Source organism: Typopeltis vanoorti, chromosome 1 (assembly GCF_054136105.1).
Source record: "Typopeltis vanoorti isolate ZY-2024b chromosome 1, IOZ_Tvanoo_1.0, whole genome shotgun sequence".
NCBI classification, from domain to species: domain Eukaryota; kingdom Metazoa; phylum Arthropoda; class Arachnida; order Uropygi; family Thelyphonidae; genus Typopeltis; species Typopeltis vanoorti.
Window position 1 is genome coordinate 179,990,001 of NC_143549.1, and position 6,841 is coordinate 179,996,841.

The window sequence follows — 6,841 nt, forward strand, 5'->3', positions numbered from 1 at the left end:
TATATCTACCTTAGGACACAGAGCATGCTCTCCCTTGAATGAACAAGATGAACTACAAAAAGAAATAAATCAACTCTCTCTTGTCTTTAAACAAAATGGTTACTCTGAAAAAACGATTAAGAAATTTCTTCTGGATCCTCCTCGGCAGTGCACCACAGAAACTATTAATTTTAAAGGCAGCATCTCCATCCCATACATTAGCACGGTCTCTATGAAATTAGCAAACGTCCTTAAAAATATAACATCAAGACGTTCTTCACCACACTTCCTAAAATCCGTTCTCTAATCAGCAATGCAAAGCCTCCTCATCACAACCTAAAATATCCAGGTGTATATAAATTATGGTGCGATTGCAATATCCCTTATTTTGGACAAACTAACAAATCTGTTGAGCTACGTATAGAAGAGCATAAAAGGGACATATCTTACTAAAGATCGCATGCAACTGCGTTATCCAGTCATGTTCTTTTTTCAAATAATCCTAATGATGATCAACAAAGCCACTCCGTTTACTGGGATAGATCAGAAAATATTTTTTGCTGTGATGATGAGTTTGAGAGAAAAATTATAGAATCAAGGGAAATCCTTCTGAATTCTGTCCACTTAAACAACAATTTGAGTTATAACATCCCAGATAGCCATGCTGCAGTTATTCAATATTGGCGTTCACGTGAGTCTGCATGCATACTTACAATAAACAATGGCACGCTTCTTAGAACAACTTGAAGAAATACGTTTTTTATGTATCAATTATGTGTGGCGATTTTTTACCTGTATTTTCCAGTTTTTAGATACTTCAATGTTTATTACTATTCTCTTCCTTTAAGAATACTTGATGAATGCTATTATAAGCCGAAACTAGTTGTATTATTCTTATTAAATCCTTATAAGTAATCTTGGTTTTTAAGTCATTAAATCTATTTTTAAAAATGTATCACAACAACCGAGTTGAAGCATATAATCATATATATATATATATATATATATATATATATATATATATATATATATATATATATATATTGTGAAATTTCTTGCCACAAACTAACCAGAAACTTTTTTTTTGAAAATCCTCAGTGAATTAAAAGTCTTGTTTGTTCATGCAATTCCCTCAAATATTTCAAGAAACTGTGTCAGCACTTGGAAGCAAAAGGAATCAGGTATTAAATTAATTGCCAGAACAGAATTTTAGTGGAGAATATTTCATCTGAAAAGTGACAGTTTTGTTATTATATCTGTAGATACCTCCAACAGACTAGAAAAAACAGTCGTACTTAAAGTACGACTGTTAGAATTTGGTTATTTTACAGAGAGACAGTAGATATTTTAACCCAACACGTTACTAAAACTCTTAAAAAGATTGCTGTATAAAAACGGTATCGTAGTGTGCAGATAAAATCAAGTGAATTGAGTGCGCGTCAAAACGTATTTCACAACATTACCCCCCATACATTCTAGTGTTGGGGGAATTAAAAACAGAGACCAAAGCAAATAACAGAATTGTAGTTTTGTGAATAAAGTACCAATGAACTGAAAAGTGACAATTTTGTTATTACATCTGTAGATACTTTCACCAGACAAGAAAAAAACAGTCGTACCAAATTCTAACAATACCACTTAGAATTTGGTTATTTACAGAGAGAGAGAGAGAGAGAGAGACGTTAGATATTTTAACCCATCAAGTTACTAAACTCTTAAAAAGTTAGTTGTAGAAAATAAAAAGGTATCGTAGCATGCAGATAACAAGTGAATCAACATGCAAATATCAAATAATACTCGCCATTGGAAGAGAAAAATCAAAAAACACTAACAAACATAATAGCCAGACCGGTTCTTCATTTAAATGATACCAAATGATGGAAACAATATTTGCATGAATTTCAAAACTTTGAAAAGCTGATGAATTTCTTGCTTGCTGTGATCATAAATAGTTATTCGAAGGTAAACATTTTATTTTCTTTACAATTTTTCTTTCTTTCTTTCTTTTTTTTGATGGTTGACATTGCTACATATTGTTTTCAAGAAATATGGTAACCCTGCTATCAGACACATATTAAGTTTAATGTCTTAATTTTTGTTTAATTAGGAATGCAAAAAAACCTTGTTTGTCTCATTTTCATTTCATAAACTTACTAATGCTAAATAAAGAAAAATAAATAAATTTCAGTTGCATAAGTAAGTTCAGAGCTTTGGAATTAAAGTGCGACTGTTAGCATTTGGTGATTTAATATTTGAGCAACATAAAATATAAAATATGCATTTGTAACTTAATGAACAAAGATGTGTGCTGTTGTTTCGTTTTTCACAGTGAAACTTTACTCTGTTATTCTGATTACAAATTGATATATAAATTCATCTTTATTGCAATTCTGTTTATTTATTGTAAAAAAAAATCGCAATTCTATGCTTCTAGAGATGCGAATTTGTTGGTCAATGGCAGATATTAGTCAGGAAAAGACATGTTGAGTTTATGGAAAATTGTTGCCTCTACTTAAAAACCATAGTTCAACTCACGTGAATGCTAAAATCACTTAATCATCATGGGAAACTGAAAGAGGACCGAAAACTAAGACCGGAAGTTAATGAGTAATCTTCATGAAAGACTAATGAAAAAACTCACACGCAGTTATTTATTTATTTATTTATTGCTCAGTTATTTTGGCTAGAAAAATGTAGTTAAATGATTTTTAAAGTAAAATAGAGAAAAAAAAATTACGAGTCCTAATAACAAATCTACCAGAATTCCAAAAACAGAAAGCCACATGTAGCCTCAATACTGTGATGTCATTGTGGAGAGATAGCTTGGTAAAACATGAGCACTATGGGTAGGAATTAACAAAGACTACAAAATGGACGGAAATCTAAAGGATGTAGTCAACTAGATTTTCTGATCATTTACAGAAATATTGTTCTTTCAAATCATGCGTGAGTGTGTGTTGTGCTGTGGATATAAAATTCAACTATTTTGGAATATCTTTTTTGGAATATTCGCATTTAGAAGAGCCATTCTGGAAAAACTGTAAGTAATTTAAATTATCATTAGAATTTCTAGACTACATACAAAAGTTGTTGGTAATCCATTTAAGTCTCCGTTTATTTTAATTTATTTTTTTGTAAATGCCATTTGCTTTTTCTCTTGACTATAAACTAAAAATACTAATAGCCAAACATTTTGTAAAAAAGATAATGTTAATTAGAAAAAGTAATGAAGTTTAAGATCGTAAACGTAGACAAATCAAAATATTCGGATATGTTATGTATATGAGAAAAAAAAGTGTGTGTTTGAGGGACACCAGCATATAATTAAATTATTCTGAAAAGCTCGAAACGCTGCCGCCATCTCGAATCTACTCTCTGTATTCCCATAGCCTTTAACAGGAAAGAAATACCCCAAGCAATATTGAAAAATTAATACTGCCATCTGTAGAAAATCAAATACAAAACTTGAAGAAAATGAAGGATATTTGTCACACTTGGAAATTCCAAGATATCTTATCTCAAGAACATCACCCACAATTTCATAGGCAAACCAAAACACCATGTAATGTCACTGAGACATATGTTCCCCAGAAATTTCGAAACACAAAACGTCATGACTCCTTATCTCTAAATATCACCCATAACGCTATATGCACCAAACACACCACATGATGTGCCTGACAGAAGGGGTGGGTCCCTAGCGAAATTCCAACCATTCCAAAATTTATCTTATCACTGTCCATCACCCATAATGTCATACGCAAAGCATTCACTTATCTACATCTCATAACAACACACATCCACGACACTGACGTCACTTCCTTCATTCACCGTACTTCTATTTGGTTTAAACTGCCCTACCAATCACGACATGAGTCCTTAACTCTAAACATCACCCATAATTCCATACGCGAACCAAAACACAAGACCTGACATCACTGACATATATGCCCCCAGGGAAATTCCAAACATTCCAAACACATGACATCACACACACACACAGTGACGTCATCAAATGAACACCCAATCACGTCACGATTCCTTATCTAATCTTGATTTTGATCTGGTTCAGAGTGCATCCCATACTACTGACGGTGACTTGTAGTGAAGGAGTGTGCCCACTCACAATGAGTGCTTTGACTACTTAGAGATGTGGCGTAATAATAATAATAATAATCCTCTCTATTGAAAAAATAAAGATTGACTTCTACTCTGTTTATGATAAAAAAAAGAGGTAAAATATAACTAGTAAGAAATTAAATTTTCCAAAAAAAAAAAAAAAAAGTCCTTTTTTCAAATCAATCATGAAGAATAAAATAATCCTCCAAGCAAAGCTGTTGCTTGTCGGGTTATTTTGCATTATATAACCGTACAATTTTAGTGAAGATCGCGATTTGATTAAAATCATCTAGACAGACCACAAACCACCAGCATAATTTGCTATGGTGGTCTTATGGTACCAACAAGTTAAAATGTCCCTGGAAAAGATTGTTAATCCACTGTAGACTAGAACTGTACATTCTTTTTGTTGATTAATAAAATGAAACTTTTATTTGGAGAAGAGCAACTGGAATTCCCGCTGTGAGTTGTAATTATTAGAATAACGTTGCTAGAAGCTGTTCTTGAACTTTAGGAAAAATTCAACTGCAACGTTCGATTTGTTTAATTTACGGTATTATCCTATCGTAAAGGTTTCGTGGAGTATTCATGTCGCCCATCTCTGCTGACGTTAAAGAAGGTGGATTACAAACCCTTGTGTACTTCTCCACCAAAAGGTTAGTATACATCTAAAGGCAGATTTGTCTGTTTCTAACATATTCGTTAAAGAAGTGAGACTCTTCCTAAGGAAAAGTGGATCACACTGATTCTACCTTTGAAAATATTTCCACCAGTACAGTAACGAGGGTATGAAGCGCCTGTAGCAGGTGTCTAACTTGGCCCCCCAACCCAAAAATGACCAAAATTTTGAAAAATTTAAATGTAACAAGTTAAATTTTACTAAATGCAATATGTTAAATAGTTACTATTAACCCTATCAAAATGAGTTACAGAATTTATGTGTCTAAAGTGGAGTATTGCCGAAATTTAAAAATAAAATACAAAATAGCGGACTTTTATATCTATTTATTTATTTTCATTTTTTACGTTTTGCGCCCCAAACCTGGTTGCGCCCATGGCTGGCACCTCTTTCGCCACGCCTTCGTTACGGCACTGATTTTCACCATCTCTTTGCATATAGATGTAATACACAAGAGCGTGCGACGTCACTGTCTTTCCTTATTCCACAAAGCTTTTATAACTGTTTAGTTTTAAAACATTGGATTCTGTTTCATACTTAAGTGTAATCTCAGGTAGTTTGCATTTTGACAGCAGTGTGTCTCTTCTACAATCCAATGGGAAGCGATCCCTTACCTCTTTTTCTAGAATTACGTATACAGCATGAAGTACACAGTGACGCGCATAAATGCACACTCATTATAAGTGTGTTTCATGTGACACACGTAGAAGAACGACAGGGCAGGTAACCTCTGATCCGTTGTTTTTCTTGTAACCTTTGCTATGCTAATTCGTTCGAAATAGGAACTGAATTAAACAGCTCAGAATGTAAACTCACCTACCTTCTCACTAAAAGTGCTGTTCACTTCCAACTCGATGATGCTTCGGGGAGAATTTATTAAGTCTCACCACGCAGTTCTATTTCTATCTTCATGGTCCTTTACGGCTGCACGGCCAACTGCTAACTAGAGCATATCACAGCACGTAAGTGCTCTAACGCCACGCTGCATTCTTGTGGTTTGCAGGCATGTGTGTGTGTGTGTCTTCTTCAGACAGTAAGTGAGTTAAGTAATATCACGATGTATACAACCTGTTTACTTCGGTTCGTACGAAGAAAAATGCGCAGCGTATGATGATATCCTAAAATTAAGAAATAAAAATCCTACTAAAGAATTATTGAACGAAAATAATCATTAATAGACGCAAATTTTCATTGCATTCAAACATGTTGAATCTTGTTGCACTAGGATTACTTTGAATCTACGCTATATTAAAAAAGTTCTGTAACTCAACCAAGTTGAAGAAATGATGTCAGTCTCGAAGATAGTTTGGAAAATGTGATATTTTGAGATCGAAGAAGATATTTCTCTAAAACGATGTCAGGTGACAAAGAAGAACAAAACAAAGCAATTTTTAGCATTTTTTTTTATTTTGTTTAGATTTGGATTTAGATTTAAGTTTTAATCAACGTAAATATTTTAAAAATCGAAAAGTTTCTGAACATGAATAGTATTCTTTTAATGATTTTTATTCATCACTGATGATTCTAAAAGGTCGTATCCTCGCTCTTAAAATTCCAACTCTGTTTTACCCTAAAATATTGTTTTCATATTCAATGCAACTAGGGGCGAATGCTGGTCTTGAAATTCACTCTTGCTCTTGACATTCAGGGAGTAAGAGGTGTGATTGAAGTCTGATTAGCAGAATAATGAATTACTGACCATTTAAAACTATATATTTAGAAATTTATGTACATTTAATCATACAAATACAACATTTATGTTACAAAAGATATTCTATCTTTTTCAATTTAGCTACTTGAATACAAATTCTACCCTACAGCTCTTCTTTATGAACTGGTCAATAACATCGTCATAGAAAGTTGGTTGTAACTTAATTTTCCCAAGCAACACGCACGCTTGTAAAGGCAGGCTGAAGCTCACTGGCTAGAGCTACGTTGACTACGTACGGCCTGTGTTTAAGACGACGTGAAGGGAGCGGGAATGACCATGCGCGCGCATGAAATCACAATGCTGCAGCGAGGACCTGGAAGCTCACACAACCGAGCAAGCCAAGGTAGCTTTGA

The 6,841-nt window shown here is 33.6% G+C and overlaps 1 long non-coding RNA gene across 1 annotated transcript in view; it reads right to left on the bottom strand.

Moving 5' to 3' along the window:
• The window catches only part of LOC150110679 (uncharacterized), a 62,218-nt gene extending 56,542 nt beyond the window's left edge, over positions 1–5,676 (bottom strand). The window contains exon 1 of the long non-coding RNA XR_016548570.1: positions 5,598–5,676. This is a non-coding gene — a long non-coding RNA (uncharacterized LOC150110679). The remainder of the gene's footprint in view (positions 1–5,597) is intronic.
• Between the last annotated feature and the right edge of the window lie 1,165 nt (positions 5,677–6,841).